This window comes from Balaenoptera borealis (assembly GCF_965194805.1).
Source record: "Balaenoptera borealis genome assembly, chromosome: 21".
Lineage (NCBI taxonomy): Eukaryota > Metazoa > Chordata > Mammalia > Artiodactyla > Balaenopteridae > Balaenoptera > Balaenoptera borealis.
In genome coordinates this window covers 20,545,091-20,564,924 of record NC_138880.1, presented here as the reverse complement: position 1 = coordinate 20,564,924, position 19,834 = coordinate 20,545,091, and the positions used below count along the sequence as shown (strand labels likewise).

The 19,834-nt window shown below is 37.1% G+C and overlaps 1 pseudogene across 1 annotated transcript; it reads left to right on the top strand.

The window, feature by feature from the left end:
• Positions 1-13,332: 13,332 nt before the first annotated feature.
• LOC309619766 (complex III assembly factor LYRM7 pseudogene) lies at positions 13,333-19,608 on the top strand (annotated as a pseudogene). Its single transcript has one exon. The product of its transcript is annotated as a complex III assembly factor LYRM7 pseudogene (transcript).
• The last annotated feature ends 226 nt before the right edge of the window (positions 19,609-19,834 follow it).

The window sequence follows — 19,834 nt, the reverse complement described above, 5'->3', positions numbered from 1 at the left end:
AGCCCAGCTAATGAACCTTCACCCAACTTTCAAAATTCAGGGAAAATATCTGCTCCTCTGTGACGACTTTCTACATCACAGACAGAATTCTGTGCTACTCTGGATGCCTCCCCCTGCCCGACATTATAACTCATAACACTTTTAGTTTATACCTGTTCTTATGTCTCTTACCACTCCCCACTCCTACCATGAAAATAGGAGCTCATGGAGCAGGGTTCTCTGTGTGTTTGTATAGCCAGAGCCTAGCACAATGTCTGGTAAATAGCTGGAGCTAACTAATAAGTTTGTAAAATGAATAAATAAACTAAATCACTTCAAAGCAAAAAACACAATTGTCATCTAAACAAGTCCTCAAGTTTATCCCATTATCTTTACATTCTCTCTGCTATTTCCTCTCTTCCCCATCCCTTGCAAATGAAGAAAACCCATGATCTGTAAACCTTCCTAGCAAGGCTTAGGGTTTTAATGAGTTAATGTAATGAATTAACCTGCTTCAGAGATGAAGGAGCCGGAGCACAAAGAAGTTAAAAAATTTACCCAGGTGGGAGCTGTGACCTAAAGCCTGTATTCTTTACACTAATACTAATCCAAGCGACGGAAGGTCCAGGGAAGGGAAACATAAAACCATGAAGGCAAGCGAGAGGGCAATCTTGGGACGACTCCAGAACAGAGCTTAGCCCCCAGGACAGGCTCCTGTGAGATTCCTGGAAGATGGTGAGACGGCAGGCCAGGTCATTAAAGCAGGACTGAAAGAGGCAGGGACAATGTCCCCTTATGATATTTACCTGTAACTGAACTGACCGAAATGTTACCATGTTCCAGGCAGCGACCTGTCAGGTAGGCGTAGAAGATATTATGCGTGGCTCTGATGTACTTTGTTCTGGTTTGTTTTGTTTTTTCACTGGGGTTGTAACTCAGAGTCCGGTATCACTGGACGTGACCCTGGCTCCGGTCCACAGCAGCTGCACTAGTCAAAGTTTCCTAGAGTGCAGTGGCACAGCTGATAGAGCATCCTCCCCGAACACGATTCCCTGTCATTTCATTCTTGCAGATACATTTGCTTTTGACAACTTCTTCAATCAGACAGGATCACTCTTGAGGCTTAATTCCCAACTCCAAGGTAAAGACCACATGAATCCCCAACTTGGTTTAAATAAAAATAAAATTCATGCTAAAATATCTGTTGGTTTAAAAAACACAAATGTTTTCAACTGAACAGCTCAGTGGAAACCAGAAGGGAAAATCTGGTCCAAATTTATTTGTCCAAAGGGCTCTATCATTTCTTAAAGGTAAATAGTAATCAAAGGGTAGCGTTTATATAAAATGTCAACAAAAAAAATGGCATTCGGCTTGAAAATGCAGCTCCTGTAAATTACTGTATTTTTATATAAAATACTGCATAATATATGCTTATATATTATATAATATACACAATCTGTATATCAGTATTTTATAAGGAGAGTTATATTGACATAATTTTGTTATAATTTTGAATATCACAATATGTTTGGACAATTTGTTTTAACAATATGTTTAAAATGTTGAACTGAATAGAAATTGATGCATTAATGCCTTTTTTATCTTTCCAAAACAAACATTTAAAATTCAGTATTTATACATGGCCCCCAAGTAAATAAACTTTATTTCTCACTTGCCAGCAAAGTTTCTTGGAAATATAAACTTAAAAGAAACAACATCTCTTTAAAGATGTTTCAGAGATTGGTTCAAGATGGTAGAGTAGAAGGACGTGCTCTCACTCCCTCTTGCGAGAGCACCAGAATCACAACTAGCTGCTGAACAATCATCGACAGGAAGACACGGGAACTCACCAGAAAAGACACCCACATCCAAAGACAAAGGAGAAGCCACAATGAGATGGTAGGAGGGGCACAATCACAATAAAATCAAATCCCATAACTGCTGGGGGGGGTGACACACAAACTGGAGAACACTTATACCACACAAGTCCACCCACTGGAGTGAAGGTTCTGAGCCCCACGTCAGGCTTCCCAACCTGGGGTTCCGGCAATGGGAGGAGGAATTCCTAGAGAATCAGACTTTGAAGGCTAGCGGGATTTGATTGCAGGACTTTGACAGGACTGGGGGAAAAGAGACTCCACTCTTGGAGGGCACACACAAAGTAGTGTGCTCATATCAGAACCCAGGGGAAGGAGCAGTGACTCCATAGGAGACTGAACCAGACCTACCTGCTAGTGTTGGAGGGTCTCCTGCAGAGGTGGGGGGTGGCTGTCTTTCACCGTGAGGACAAGGACACTGGCAGCAGAAGTTCTGGGAAGTACTCCTTGGCATGAGCCCTCCCAGAGTCCTCTAATAGTCCCACCAAAGAGCCTGGGTAGGCTCCAGTGTTGGGTCACCTCAGGCCAAACAACCAACAGAAGGGGAACGTAGCCTCACCCATCAGCAGACAAGCAGATTAAAGTTTTACTGAGCTCTGCCCACCAGAGCAACAGTCAACCCTACCCACCACCAGTCCCTCCCATCAGGAAACTTGCACAAGCCTCTTAGATAGCCTCATCTACCAGACGGCAGACAGGAGAAGCAAGAAGAACTACAATCCTGCAGCCTGTGGAACAAAAACCACATTCACAGAAAGACAAGATGAAAAGGCAGAGGGCTATATACCAGATTAAGGAACAAGATAAAAACCCAGAAAAACAATTAAATGAAGTGAAGATAGGCAATCTTCCAGAAAAAGAATTCAGAATAATGATAGTGAAGATGATCCAGGACCTCAGAAAAAGAATGGAGGCAAACATCGAGAAGGTGCAAGAAATGTTTAACAAAGACCTAAAAGAATTAAAGAACAAACAAACAGAGATGAACAATACAATAACTGAAATGAAAACTACACTAGAAGGAATCAATAGCAGAATAACTGAGGCAGAAGAACAGATAAGTGACCTGGAAGACAGAATGGTGGAATTCACTGCTGTGGAACAGAATAAAGAAAAAAGAAGGAAAAGATATGAAGACAGCCTAAGAGACCTCTGGGACAACATTAAATGCAACAACATTCGCATTATAGGGGTCCCAGAAGGAGAAGAAAGAGAGAAAGGACCCGAGAAAATATTTGAAGAGATTATAGTCAAAAACGTCCCTAACATGGGAAAGGAAATAGCCACCCAAGTCCAGGAAGCGCAGAGAGTCCCAGGCAGGATAAACCCAAGAAGAAACACGCCGAGACACATAGTAATCAAATTGGCAAAAAATAAAGACAAAGAAAAATTATTGAAAGCAACAAGGGAAAAACGACAAATAACATACAAGGGAACTTCCAAAAGGTTAACAGCTGATTTCTCAGCAGAAACTCTACAAGTCAGAAGGGAGTGGCATGATATACTTAAAGTGATGAAAGGAAAGAACCTACAACCAAGATTACTCTACCCGGCAAGGATCTCATTCAGATTCGACAGAGAAATCAAAAGCTTTACAGACAAGCAAAAACTAAGAGAATTCAGCACCACCAAACCAGCTCTACAACAAATGCTAAAGGAACTTCTCTAAGTGGGAAACACAAGAGAAGGAAAGGACCTAGAAAAACAAACCCAAAACAATTAAGAAAATGGTCATAGGAACATACATATCAATAATTTAATCCATTCACGGATTACGTGAATGGATTAAATGCTCCAACCAAAAGACACAGGCTTGCTGAATGGATTCAAAAACAAGACCCATATATATGCTGTCTACAAGAGACCCACTTCAGACCTAGGGACACATTCAAACTGAAAGTGAGGGGATGGAAAAAGATATTCCATGCAAATGGAAATCAAAAGAAAGCTGGAGTAGCAATACTCATATCAGATAAAATAGACTTTACAATAATAATGTTACAAGAGACAAGGAAGGACACTACATAATGATCAAGAAGAAGATATAACAATTATAAATATATATGCACCCAACATAGGAGCACCTCAATACATAAGGCAACTGCTAACAGCTATAAAAGAGGAAATCGACAGTAACACAATAATAGTGGGGGACTTTAACACCTCACTGACACCAATAGACAGATTGTCCAAACAGAAAATTAACAAGGAAACACAAGCTTTAAATGACACAAGAGACCAGATAGATTTAATTGATATTTATAGGACATTCCATCCAAAAACAGCAGATTACACTTTCTTCTCAAGTGAGCATGGAACATTCTCCAGGATAGATCACATCTTGGGTCACAAATCAAGCCTCAGTAAATTCAAGAAAATTGAAATCATATCAAGCATCTTTTCTGACCACAACGTTATGACATTAGAAATGAGTTACTGGGAAAAAAACGTAAAAAACACAAACACATGGAGGCTAAATAATACATTACTAAATAACCAAGAGATCACTGAAGAAATCAAAGAGGAAATCAGAAAATACCTAGAGACAAATGACAATGAAAACACGACGATCCAAAACCTATGGGATGCAACAAAAGCAGTTCTAAGAGGGAAGTTTCTAGCTATACAAACCTGCCTCAACAAACAAGAAAAATCTCAAATAAACAATCTAACCTTGCACCTAAATGAACTAGAGAAAGAAGAGCAAACAAAACCCAAAGTTAGCAGAAGGAAAGAAATCATAAAGATCAGAACAGAAATAAATGAAATAGAAACAAAGAAAACAATAGCAAAGATCAATAAAACTAAAAGCTGGTTCATTGAGAAGATAAACAAAATTGATAAACCATTAGCCAGACTCATCAAGAAAAAGAGGGAGAGGACTCAAATCAATAAAATTAGAAATGAAAAAGGGGAAGTTACAACAGACACCACAGAAATACAAAGCATAGTAAGAGACTACTACAAGCAACTCTATGCCAATAAAATGGACAACCTGGAAGAAATGGACAAATACTTAGAAAGGTATAACCTTCCAAGACTGAACCAGGAAGAAATAGAAAATATGAACAGACCAGTCACAAGTAATGAAATTGCAGTTGTGATTAAAACTCTTCCAACAAACAAAAGTCCAGGACCAGATGGCTTCACAGGTGAATTCTATCAAACATTTAGAGACGAGCTTACACCTATCCTTCTCAACTCTTCCAAAAAATTGCAGAGGAAGAAACACTCCCAAACTCATTCTATGAGGCCACCATCACCCTGATACCAAAACCAGACAAAGATACTACAAAAAAAGAAAATTACAGACCAATATCACTGATGAATATAGATGCAAAAATCCTCAACAAAATACTAGCAAACAGGATCCAACACATTAAAAGGATCATACACCATGATCAAGTGGGATTTATCCCAGGGATGCAAGGATTCTTCAAAATACACAAATCAATCAATGTGATATAACATATTAACAAACTGAAGAATAAAAACCATGTGATCATCTCAATAGATGCAGAAAAAGCTTTTGACAAAATTCAACACCCATGTATGATAAAAACTCTCCAGAAAGTGGGCATAGAGGGAACCTACCTCAACATAATAAAGGCCATATACAACAAACCCACAGCAAACATCATTCTCAATGGTGAAAAACTGAAAGCATTTCCTCTAAGACCAGGAACAAGACAAGGATGTCCACTCTTGCCATTATTATTCAACATAGTTTTGGAAGTCCTAGCCATGGCAATCAGAGAAGAAAAAGAAATGAGAGGAATACAAATTGGAAAAGAAGAAGTAAAACTGTCACTGTTTGCAGATGACATGATACTATACATAGAGAATCCTAAAGATGCCATCAGAAAACTACTAGAGCTAATCAATGAATTTGGTAAAGTTGCAGGATACAAAATTAATGCACAGAAACCTCTTGCATTTCTATACACTAATGATGAAAAATCTGAAAGAGAAATTAACAAAACACTCCCATTTACCATTGCAACAAAAAGAATAAAATACCTAGGAATAAACCTACCTAGGGAGACAAAAGACCTGTATGCAGAAAACTATAAGACACTGATGAAAGAAATTAAAGGTGATACAAACAGATGGAGAGATTATCATGTTCTTGGATTGGAAGAATCAATATTGTGAAAATGACTATACTACCCAAAGCAATCTACAGATTCAATGCAATCCCTATCAAATTACCAATGGCATTTTTTACAAAACTAGAACAAAAATATTTTAAAATTTGTATGGAGACACGAATAGCCAAAGCAGTCTTGAGGGAAAACAATGGAGCTGGAGGAATCAGACTCCCTGACTTCAGACTATACTACAAAGCTACAGTAAGCAAGACAGTATGGTACTGGCACAAAAACAGAAATATAGATCAATGGAACAGGATAGAAAGCCCAGAGATAAACCCATGCACCTATGGTCAACTAATCTATGACAAAGGAGGCAAGGATATACAATGGAGAAAAGAGTCTCTTCAGTAGGTGGTGCTGGAAAACTGGACAGCTACATGTAAAAGAATGAAATTAGAACACTCCTTAACACTATACACAAAAATAAACTCAAAATGGATTAGAGACCTAAATTAAGACTGGACACTATAAAATTCTTAGAGGAAAACATAGGAAGAACACTCTTTGACATAAATCACAACAAGATCTTTTTTGATCCGCCTCCTAGAGTAATGGAAATAAAAACAAAAATAAACAATTTAGACCTAATGAAACTTAAAAGCTTTTGCACAGCAAAGGAAACTACAAACAAGACGAAAAGACAACCCTCAGAATGGAAATAAATATTTGCAAACGAATCAACGGACAAAGGATTAATCTCCAAGATATATAAAGAGCTCATGCAGCTCAATATTAAAAAAACAAACAACCCAATCCAAAAATGGGCAGAAGACCTAAATAGACATATCTCCAAAGAAGACATACAGATGGCCTAGAAGCACATGAAAAGCTGCTCAACATCACTAATTATTAGAGAAATGCAAATCAAAACTACAATGAGGTATCACCTCACACCAGTTAGAATGGGCATCATCAGAAAATCTACAAACAACAAATGCTGGAGAGGGTGTGGAGAAAAGGGAACCCTCTTGCACTGTTGGTGGGAATGTAAATTGATACAGCCACTATGGAGAACATACTTCAGGGCCCCCCCATGTAAACAGTTGGCAAATCTGCTACAAAAGTTCATGAGGAGCCAGGTTTCTATAAACACTAGGATCACCAATCCCTCCAACCCCTGTTTACCCACCTTAACTTCAAATATCCATGCAGTGAGCTTTCTCATCATTTTCTGATAAACAAAAATAGGTTTATTTCTACCTATTCAAGGTCAGGTTTTACTTTTTACACTTTCTTCTCAGAGTTTGAATGTGCTCACAATCTGCCCATTCCTGGCTGCCTGTTCATATTTTTATTTTGCTTTAGAATCTTGCTATAGAATCAACTCCTGCATGAAGGAATCAGCTTCTCCTTATTTCAACCCATACAACTATGAACACTTAACTCCTTTAAAAAATTATGTCTTGATGTAGCTATAAATATTGACATCAAACCACTATGTGTGTGGTTAAAAGATCAACTAGTACAGAGGACCTAGGAGGAAAAGCAACAGTCCCCTTGACTTTTAAAATTTTAAAGCTTCCTTTACCATTTTTCTTAACCTAAAAAGCAATTAATAAACAATAGTTAATAATGTTGCTCTATACTGGGGATACCTAAGGGGCTATTTGCATTCTTCTTAACTGAGTTGTATAAGCAGAGTAAAAAGTTTCTCTGAAAAATAATTAGGCTTTAGAAACTGAGATGGTTACTATATTAGGTCAGAGATATTCACAGCAAAATTTATCATTTTCATATGTCTCTTTTCATCTGCTAAATATAATTGCCTTTTTATTTGCCTTTTGTAACCATAAAATAAAATTCAGTGTGCAAATAAAAATTCCATGCAGCTCAACACATAAAAGTTGTTTTTACAGTGATTCAAAATCAAAGCCATCCTATCCCATCCTGGCCTCAGTGAAAATGGTTTCAGTTGGAGCAGAAATGTGGTGATGACTAATAGCCAATCTGAAACAAATGCAAGACTATGAAACTACAGAAGATTAGAAGTCACCAGTGTTCAAAGCTTAATTTCCCAAATGTCAAAAGTACAAGATTACATGCTTTTATAACATCAAGATAGTTAAGATAGTTCACAAAATTTTGCCCAGTGAATTTTAAATCCAGTTGACCCCAGTGGTCTATAAAAAATGTAAAGACGCCCTTACCTCAGTGGCACTACCCTTGCTGCTCCTAAAAATGCAATTGTAACATACTTCTACCTCTGAACAGAACTGAACAAGAACTATGTACTAATACCTGGGATTCTGGGAATGAAAAAGAAAATATGAGCTGACTGTCTGTCCGCCACTGTGCTAAATACTTTCATAGATGTTTATCCTCACTTTAACGCTTTTTGTTGCAGATGAGAATGTGGAGTTCCAAAGAAACTGGATAAACTTCCCCCAGCCAATGGCAAATCTGGGAGCTGTACCATCATCCACTGGTCTAGAAGACTGTTTCTAAAAGACTTCACTAGCACAGGTCAGATTTAAACATAAAAACACAGAATGAGCACAAATGAAAGCATCAATTATGTGGTCACATCCCCCCTTAATCATGTGTTTGATAAGTCAGGTGAAAAGGAGCAATATTATATTAATAACTATCACATCACATTAGTTGTCTTGAAAGAAGCTCTTTTTCTCTACCCCCCCCCCCAGTTTTATTGAGATGTAATTCACATACAGCACTGTATAAGTTTAAGGTGTACAACATAATGATTTGACTTACATACATCATGAAATGATTATCACAGTAAGTTTAGTGAATATCCATCATCTCATATAGATGTAAAATAAAAGAAAAAATATTTTTCCTTGTGATGAGAACTCTTAAGATTTACTCTCTTAACAACTTTCATATATAACAACTTTCATGTTAATTATAATTATTATGTTTTACATTACATCCCTAGTAGTTATTTACCTTATAACTGGAAGTTTATACCTTTTGACCACCTTCATGCAATTCCCTCTTCCCCTACTCCCTGCCTCTGGCACCCACAAATCTGATCTCTTTTTCTATGTTTGTTTGTTTGTTTTGAAGTAATTGACCTACAACACTATGTTAGTTCCCGGTGCACAACATAGTGATTCAGTGTTTCTATACATTACAAAATGATCGTCACAATAAGTCTAGTTACCATATGTCACCATACAAATATTACATTATTAATGATTATATTCCCCAGGCTGTACTTTTCATCCCCATGACTCATTTATTTTATAAATGGAAATTTATACCTCTTAATCTCCCTCACTTATTTCTTTTTCTTTATATATTCCTAATGTCATATGGTTTCAAGCACTGACTCAAAATATACAACATGCCACTATTAAAAACATGTGCTGAAACTGTAATGATAATCCTCTCACATCAACCCCTACCCATATGGACTGGCCCATCCTACAAAATGCATTGTCACTAGCTATAAATAAAACAGTCATTAGAGCTGACAAAAAGTTGTAACAGCGAAGTGTCAATCATCTTCTTTCATGATTTGAGGTTTTTCAAAGCGGCTGAGCATATGCGTGTAAACACATTTCACTGGATCACATTTTGTATTTCAGATTCATATGTTTCTTAGGAGAAACCCAAGTTGAACTTAGTTCATAGTATCAAGCACCAGATCATACAGCCCTTCTCACAGAATCAAGTCAGATCGATCTGTCAGTGAGGTTAAGGGTTTTGACAAGAGCTTATGTGTGTGTATATTTCTCAAGGAATGAGACAAAAAGAGAGAGAGAACAATCTGGGGTTTAAGAGCAGCTATCATAATACAGTCAGCTCTTCCTGAATCCCAAGCACCTCAGTGCTTAGAATTGTGCTGTCAGATATAGTAGCCATTAACCACATGTGGATATTGACCACTTGAAATGCACTAGTTCAAATTAAGATGTGCTGGAAGTGCAAAATACAATCTGGATTTCAAAAACTTAGTACGAAAAAATAATGCAAAATACCTCATTAAAATTTTTAATTGATGACATGTTTAAATGATAATACTGTGGATATATTGAGCTAAATTAAATATATTATTAAAATTAATTCCACCTGTTTCTGTTTTGACTTTTTTAACACGGCCACTAAAAAATTTAAAATTAAAAAAAGTCTTAATTACCCATATATCCAAAAGAATTAAAAGCAGGATCTCAAAGAGATATTTGTACACCCATATTCATACCAATATTATTTACAATAGCCAAAAGGTGGAAATGACCCAAATATCCATCAACAGATAAATGGATAAACAAAATATGATATGTCCATACAACGGATCTTATTCAGCCATAAAAAAAGAATGAAGTACTGACACATGTTACAACATGGTTAAACCGTGAGAAAATTATGCTAAGTGAAAGGGGCCAGTCACATAGTATGTGATCCCATTCACATAAAAGTTCATAATAGAGAAATCTATAAAGACAGAAAATAGATTAGTGCTTGCTAAGCTCTGGGGGCAAGAAGATGGGGTGATAGCTAAAGGGTACAAGGTTTCTTTTGTCGGTGATTAGAATGTTCTAAAATTGACTATGGTGATGGTTGCATGTATCTGTGAATATCCTAAAAACCACTGAATTGTACACTTCAGATGGGTGAATTCTATGGCATGTGAATTATATCTCAATAAAGCTGCTTTTTTTTTTAAAGAAAAAAAGGGGGGCATCAGAAAAGGTAATCTAGGTGGAGAAGAGGGAGAAGAAAATTTCAGGCAGAGGAAGTGGCAGCTGCAAACAGACAAAGCTGTAAAAGGGCAGATTTGTTCTTTCCCCTGATGGACACCCCACAGTTCAGGGTTTTCAACACCCCCACGGCACAGGAGCAGAATCCTTACCAGGTGAAGCTCTCCAGGTTGACCCTGCCCACAGCACTGCTGACTGCTCCCCTAAATGCGCATGCATGCATACCCACTGAAGCTTGTACCCCTCCTGTACCCTTCCTGGAAATGATTAGGAAAAAAGACTGCACAGGAGAAGAGAAAAAAATAAAAATAAAAACCCTGCATTTTTGCAGTTGCAGTGGTTAACAGAATGCATTAACCATTAGCTTGTTAGCAAAGCTACATAATTAGCATAGTTGCTAAGAACCACAGAAGCTGCTAAACAAAGATAATGTAACTTCTTGAACTAACAAATCAAATGGGAGTATTTATAAAAACAGGAGTGGTGGGGTTTTTTTCCTTACTGAATTGCGTGAAAATACCGTATATTTGAAACACAGAGAAATGTTTTTCCCCCAACAGCATTTTCAAAGCCAGAGATATGACTAACACCATTCCATTAAAGAACTGAAACACTTTGCATTATTGCTTTTTACAGTCCTCTCAAAGTCTACACTCCTCACCCAACTGAATAAAAGGCTGCTAAACTGCTACAGTGTAGGGGAACTTCTGACCGGTGATTCACTGAACTAGCAGAATGATGGAAAGGCTGACCTGCTCAGCCTACAGATGAAAGAAGAGAGTCCAAGATGAAACTGTATTGTTATGTGACCTGTTCACTCCTTGTACTTGAAACAAGATGGAGACATCAGGATTCACCCCCAAATTAAAGAAATGCTGAAATGCTATTCTCCCAAACCGAAGCAGAAGGCTACACGGTACAAACGGCACCTGTCATGTGACTGAAAACATGAAGAGAACTATGGTACTTGTATTTTTTTTTTTTTTCATTCAAATACCTGTAGACTCATTACCAAAGCTTGTTGAATAATCCCTCTGGTAGTAAAGAACTCAGGAAAAAACAGACCTTAATTATACAACATTTTCCACATTTTCAAAATGTATCTTAGTCTTGGCCAGGAATGTTCTAGGTTCCTAAATGGTGATTTACGTGATCCCATGACATGGCCTAATAACACTAGCATGCAACTAGCATATATTCTAAACCCAAACTTGGGACACACCGTGTGGTATTAAGGACCCAAACAAGGCAAAATTTACATCACTTTCTGGAGGCGGGCAGGTGGTTCAGAGTGGGTGAGCGGCTCTGCTCCGTGAAGTCACCCAGGGGCTCTGATGCCTTCTGCCTCCTTCTGACAACCCTCAGGGAATTAGCCATATAGTTAAAACTGTCTACCCACAACGTCTGCATTTTATCCTATGGGAAGAGGCAAGGAGAGAAAGTGGATACAAAAATCTCCTTCTAAAGGCATTTCCTTGCTGTGGGGCTTAGACACGCAGCCTTGTTTGTAAGGGAGGCTGGTCTATGTGGTCTCTTGCTGGACAGCCATATGCCCAGGAGGGTAGGACTTTTGATGCTAAGGAAGCTGGGAGATGGACACTGGAGGAGTTACTGCGGCTACACTTGGTTTAACAAAGCACTTTTGTGTTTCTTCTCAATGCAGGAGTCTGTATACTTTGAAAGAGTTGGATTTTTCAAAGTATTTGACATTTTTTAAATTCACCTGCATACTTTTCTATACATTCCATAATTTTCCATGCAACTCCATCCTCCCAAACTCTCGTACTGTGTCCTTGGAAATGGACTATCTGTACCAGCTCCCTAAATCTTCTCTTAGAACCTTAAGTTCCACTTTGAAAATGCCCTTCACCTCCTTGCCATTGGTGAAGACTACTTTCCCAGACTCCCTCTCAATAGGAAGCAGTATTTTTTCCCCTCCCACCCCACCAAGTACATAATGGCTTAAGATGGGATAGGTACCCTCCTAGGTCCCACTGATATGGCTCCTTCTTTCTTCTTCAAAAGGCCCAGTTCCCTGAAGCATGTGCCATTCGACTCTACCACCTGCTATTCCCTGGAATCATTTTCAGACTTCCCATGTTCTTTTCTTCATGCACCAAGGAATTTAGTGCCAAGTTCTGCCTTTCCCTCATCCCTCCTCTTGTTATCATTTTCAGTGACATTAGCTTCCATGTGGATAATCCATCCAGCAGTGAACTCTCAAATCCTTTGTCTCCTCTCTTGCGACTCTCTTTCCTCTGCCACACCAGAAGGCCCAAAATCATGATCATGCCTCAGCCCTTGCCATATAACAATGAATGTACCACCCTAAAGGTATTAAATTTAACATCTCACTCTCCACTAGTCCTTTGTGTCTTCCCAGCACACTCTAGGATACCTACTTCAACAACTTTCCAATGTCGTAAACCACAAATCCACTGACTTTATAATGTTTTTATTACTCTTCATCCCCTCCTTCCTTACTTTGCTCTTTCCTACCTTAGAGTCCAGGGCCCATCATTAAAATAATAATATTTTATTAAATTACATATTTATTTATTATTTAATTTATTATTTATTAATTAAATTATTATTTATTAATATTAATTAAATTTATATTATATATTATATTTATTAATATTAATTAAATATTTATTAAATTACATAAATTATAACCAGAGATTTTTGTTCCATTTTATTCACACAACAAAGCAATATCCCTGGTTAAACACAATTATTCTCCTACTAAGCCCTGTCACTGAGTAGCTGCAATGATTGTTCACACTTTAACTTCATGGCTGCTAATCTAAAACTCATACTTTTCATCTTGTTTATGTTTTCCTTTGCTGTGCAAAAGCTTTTAAGTTTCATTAGGTCCCATTTGTTTATTTTTGTTTTTATTTCCATTTCTCTAGGAGGTGAGTCAAGAAGGATCTTGCTGTGATTTATGTCATAGAGTGTTCTGCCTATGTTTTCCTCTAAGAGTTTTATAGTGTCTGGCCTTACATTTAGGTCTTTAATCCATTTTGAGTTTATTTTAGTGTATGGTGTTAGGGAGTGTTCTAATTTCGTTCTTTTACATGTAGCTGTCCAGTTTTCCCAGCACCACTTATTGAAGTGGCTGTCTTTTCACCACTGTATATTCTTGCCTCCTTTATCAAAGATAAGGTGACCATATGTGCGTGGGTTTATCTCTGGGCTTTCTATCCTGTTCCATTGATCTATATTTCTGTTTTGGTGCCAGTACCATACTCTCTTGATTACTGTAGCTTTGTAGTATAGGCTGAAGTCAGAGAGCCTGATTCCTCCAGCTCTGTTTTTCTTTCTCAAGACTGCTTTGGCTATTCGGGGTCTTTTGTGTTTCCATACAAATTGTGAAATTTTTTGTTCTAGTTCTGTGAAAAATACCATTGGTAGTTTGATAGGGATTGCATTGAATCTGTAGATTGCTTTGGGTAGTAGAGTCATTTTCACAATATTAATTCTTCTAATCCAAGAACATGATATATCTCTCCATCTGTTTGTATCATCTTTAATTTCTTTCATCAGTGTCTTATTTTCTGCATACAGGTCTTTTTTCTCCCTAGGTAGGTTTACTCCTAGGTATGTTATTCTTTTGTTGCAATGGTAAATGGGAGTGTTTCCTTAATTTCTCTTTCAGATTTTTCATCATTAGTGTATAGGAATGCAAGAGATTTCTGTGCATTAATTTTGTATCCTGCTACTTTACCAAATTCATTGATTAGCTCTAGGAGTTTTCTGGTAGCATCTTTAGGATTCTCTATGTATAGTGTCATGTCATCTGCAAACAGTAACAGCTTTACTTCTTTTCTGATTTGGATTCCTTAATGGGAGAAAATATTTGCAAATGAAGCAAGTGACAGAGGATTAATCTCCAAACTTTACAAGCAGCTCATGCAGCTCAATATCAAAAAAACAAACAACCCAATCCAAAAATGGGCAGAAGATCTAAGTAGACATTTCTCCAAAGAAGATATACAGATTGCCAACAAACACACGAGAGGATGCTTAACATCACTAATCATTAGAGAAATGCAAATCAAAACTACAATAAGGTATCACCTCACACCAGTCAGAATGGCCATCATCAAAAAATCTACAAACAATAAATGCCAGAGAGGGTGTGGAGAAAAGGGAACCCTCTTGCACTGTTGGTGGGAATGTAAATTGATACAGCCGCTATGGAGAACAGTATGGAGGTTCCTTAAAAAGCTAAAAATAGAAGTACCATACGACCCAGCAATCCCACTACTAGGCATATACCCTGAGAAAACCATCATTCAAAAAGAGTCATGTACCACAATGTTCACTGAAGCACTATTTACAATAGCCAGGACATGGAAGCAACCTAAGTGTCCATCGACTGATGAATGGATAAAGAAGATGTGGCACATATATACAATGTAATATTACTCAGCCATAAAAAGAAACGAAATTGAGTTATTTGTAGTGAGGTGGATGGACCTAGAGTCTGTCATACAGAGTGAAGTAAGTCAGAAAGAGAAAAACAAATACCATATGCTCACATATATATATGGAATCTAAGGGGGAAAACAATGGTTCTGAAGAACCTAGGGGCAGGACAGGAATAAAGATGCAGACCTACTAGAGAATGGACTTGAGGATACGGGGAGGGGGAAGGGTAAGCTGGGACGAAGTGAGAGAGTGGCATGGACATATATACACTACCAAATGTAAGATAGATAGCTAGTGGGAAGCAGCCGCATAGCACAGGGAGATCAGCTCGGTGCTTTGTGACCACCTAGAGGGCTGGGATAGGGAGGGTGGGAGAGAGATGCAAGAGGGAGGGGATATAGGGATATATGTATATGTATAGCTGATACACTTTTTTATAAAGCAGAAACTAACACACCATTGTAAAGCAATTATACTCCAATAAAGATGTTAAAAAAAATAAAAATAAAACTCATACTTATTGCTATCCAGCTGTTCTGCTACATTTCCCTTGTAAACAATATCCCAATATCCAAGACATCTGGGTATTTCACGTCTTCTCTTTTCTCCTCTTCCTTCTCAGCTGCGGAATTGAAGCAACCCAACAGAAACTCCCTCATCTTCCACCAACTACAATCTACCAGAGCTTTGCCTCTTCTTATGACAGCATCAAGGTGTCCCTATTCCTATCACAAGGCAACACCTCCACCTGCACTCTGGGCCCCATCATCTCTCACCAGCTCAAAGACTGTGTTTCAGCCCATATCCCCTGTCTCCCCTGCATCATCATAACTTCCTGTACACTAGATAATTCTCATCAACACAGAAACCGACTCCAAAATATCCCTCAGTTAAAAACCCTCCATTAGGAGAAGTAGCCGCAGTGGTGAGGAGAGCCATGGGTCAGGCGGCCAAGATTTTACAGCTCTTTAAAACACTGCACAGCACCAGATAACAAGTTTTTAACAATGATGCTAGGGCATTAGAAGCAGCCAGAATAAAGATAAACAAAGAATTCAAATGTAAAGAAGTGAAACTTCTCCTAAAAAAATAGAAGAGCTAATAAAAATAGGTTCTAATGTTGAATTGATGCTGAGAACATCTGTTATACAAGGTATTCACACAGACCACAATACGCTGAAATTGGTCCCTAGGAAAGACCTTCTTATAGAAAACTTGCCATATTGTGATGCACCAACTCAGAAACAATGAATTTTTTTAGAATAAAATTAAGTCTTTGTCATTTTTAATTTTAAAATATATAACTCTGGCTAAACTCCTGGAAATGCAAATATTTTTCTCTGAAATGGCATATTGAAAATGAGTGCATTAAAGTATAGTTTCATAATTTAAAAAAAAAAACAAAAACCCTCCCTTGACTCGAGGTCGCTCTCTGGCTCTTTCCCTCATTTCCACTCCGTCACATCACATTCTCTCTTCCTCCCATTCCAGTCAAGCATCCATCCCATCGCTTCCTCGAAGCTCCATGCTGCCAAATACAGCGATTCCTTTCCTTGCCGCATCTTACTCTACTTCTCAGCAGGATTTGACAGAGCTGATCATTACTGTTGAAACATTGGCTTCTATGACATCATATGCTTTTGGTTCTCCCTCTACTTCTCTGGCTACTCTTCAGTCTTCTTTGATGACCTCTCTTCCTCTACGAGGTTTCTAAACCCAGGTTTTTGCCCTGGGCCTTCTTCCCTTCTCTATTGATCGTCTCTTCTGGCTAAGCTAATTCAGGCCCATGCTATTAAATCCTACCTCTAAGCCAATAACTCTCAAATTTATATTTTCTAGTACTGAGGTCCAGACTAGTATGTCTAACTGTCTTCTCAATAACACTACTTAAATGTCTAACAGGCCTTTGAAACTTAACATATCCAAAGCAAGACTCTTGACTTTCAACCCAAGTAAATGGTACTATCCAACCAGTTGTTCAGGCCCAAAGTCTAGAAGTCCCATCCTTTTCTCCTCATTCCCCACAGCTAGCCCACTAGTTGAATCCATCCTTTTCCCTCTATTGCAATTATACCATCCTAGTCCTACTCATTATCTATTTCCTAAACTATTATAATAGCGTCTTAACTGATTTTCCTAATTTAATTCTTGCCCTCTTATAATCCCTTATCCACAAAGGGACCACAGTGATATTTTTAAGTCATAAATCAGATCATGTCATTCCTTGCTTAAGCCCTCCAGTAACTTGCCATTTATTTATCTCAGATAAAACTCCAACTCATTATTATAGCCCACAAGGCTCTATATGATTTGTTCTTGCTCACCTTTCCATTTTTATCTCCTCTGGCATCCTATGAGTATTTCACACATACTCCATTCTTTACCGCCCCTGAAACTTTTGTTCTTGCCTTTTCTTCTAAAATGTTCTTCTGATCTTTGTATCTGTCTCCTCTATTTCCTAACAATCCTGTTCATTTTTTATTTGTGGCAAATATTCACATAAATGAGTTTAAAACACATATACATTTGACTCTATATTGTATTTAGATCAACCATGGGTTTATATAAGTGTTATATTTAGTTCCAGCAATTTAGATCATCCATGAATGCAAGTATGATTTTTTTAACATGAAACATAGTTTAATATAGAAAAGTAAAAAATCTAATGAAAAAGTCATATTGGTTGGAAAATATATTTTTTAACTTTATTGGGGATCATTGATTCTCCTTCCACTTAAATATTATACTGTGTGAATCAAGCACTTTCTCAAAACACAGAATGCCCTTGTTAAAAATTAAAAACTGAAGTGATAGGAGCAAGCTCAGAATTGAGAAAATACTTTGACTTAAATAGAGCAATGTGCTTGCTGTACTCTACTTTGTTATGGTTTGTATATAAATATTCCTATAAATAGTTCAGAAATAAAGCATTTGACAAATTTTAACACTACAATCAATTTCTCTAATTTACTAATAGGTAAATTTCTAATTACCAATAAGTAAATTTCTAATTTTCTAATAAGTAAAGTTAATTTTCTTTATCACTATAAAAATTTCTCATGGAACTCTATTCTAGTGGTAGGAGACAGGCAATAAACAAATGTGCATATGGATAATAATGTCTGATAGTGATAAAGCCATGAAAAAATTTAACACTGTAAAGTGATGTCGAGTGGTTAGGAAGTGGGTCTAATTTAGACAGCAGAGGCAGGAAAGATCTCTGAAGAGATGACGCGAGTTCTTAAGTACCGATAATTGTGTTGTGAAATGATGTATTCAGATCTTCAAGTGATTTGAATACTGTATCTTTATTCATTGCATATCTAGTAGTGAGTTTTGAAGAAAAACAAGAATTTGAATGAAAATGTTAGAAAAACAAAAGCAAAAGATAAGCCTACCTCAAACCATTCTTGAAATATGATTGTGCAGACTTTCCAATTCAAAGAAGTAAAAAGTTACTTTACTAAGTTTCTGAAGTGCCCGAATGAATCAGGGTAGCCATCCCATTCAGAAGCCTCCCCATTTAGGTTTCTACTGCTTTTTATTTTATAAGATTCAAATATGACTGTCCGGGACCTCCAAGGAGCAGTGGTTCTTCCTCAAGAGCAGGGACCATTCATCTTTGTCTTCCTACAGCCCTGCACACCTCTAGGCATATCATAGGTATTCAATATTCATTTCATCAACTAATCAACCAATCTTCTTATCCTCCAATGTAAAGCTAACCAAGTTCCTGACATACAGAGGCACTAAATGAATGTTTGTTGAATTAACATGTTACAAATACATCATTCACCTAAATCCCTGAGATTAGACAGCAGCAAATCAAAAAGAACATTGTCTTTGAAGACAGACAGGTCTGGAGTCTAGAGAGCCCAGCTCCATTCTTCACTATCTATTTAAACTTAAACAAGTTAAGTAATCTTTCTGGACTTCAGATCCTTCATCTGTTAGAAAAGGATAATAGTTTACAATGTGCTGTGAAGATTTAAAAGGCAATGTATGGAGCCCCTGCTAGAGTTTCTGACCCAAGGTAAGCTCTGGAACAGTAAGAATAGATACCACAGTGCCGTTATTGTTAAGTATCTTGTACATATTTATGCCTTGGGTGCCCACAGATATAATTAGTAATGATTATTTTCATCATTATGGGCACCTGGAGTACTTATGAGATTTTCCTCCAAGCAGGGCAAAACCAAGAACAAATATTAATGCTCCAAACACTTACTCTCAGTCTCAAAGACTGAGCAGAACAAGACATGAGAGTCATCTCTCTGGCTAAGTGCCTCTGCTAGAAGCAAGCTGATGGGATATGCATAAAATTAGGGCTTCTCGCAGAGAACCATAAGTTGTAGATAGTTTTCTTCTCAGAAAAGAGTTATTCTGTTGGCATTTTTGAATGACAATAGTATGAAATTACAATACAAAAACAGGTGTTGTTGTTATAACATCTTTTACAACATTTTCCTTTTTCATTTCTATATATAAAGGATTTTTATTAATTAATTAATTATTTATTTATTATAATTTTATATTTTATATTTATATAATTATATATATAATATATATATAAATATATATAAATATATATAAATATATATAAATATATATAAATTATATTTATATAATTTTATATATTTTATTATATATTATTAATTATTAATTAATTAATTATTAATTAATGCATGACTCAGGCCATAAACCTTAGCATCATCCTTGACTC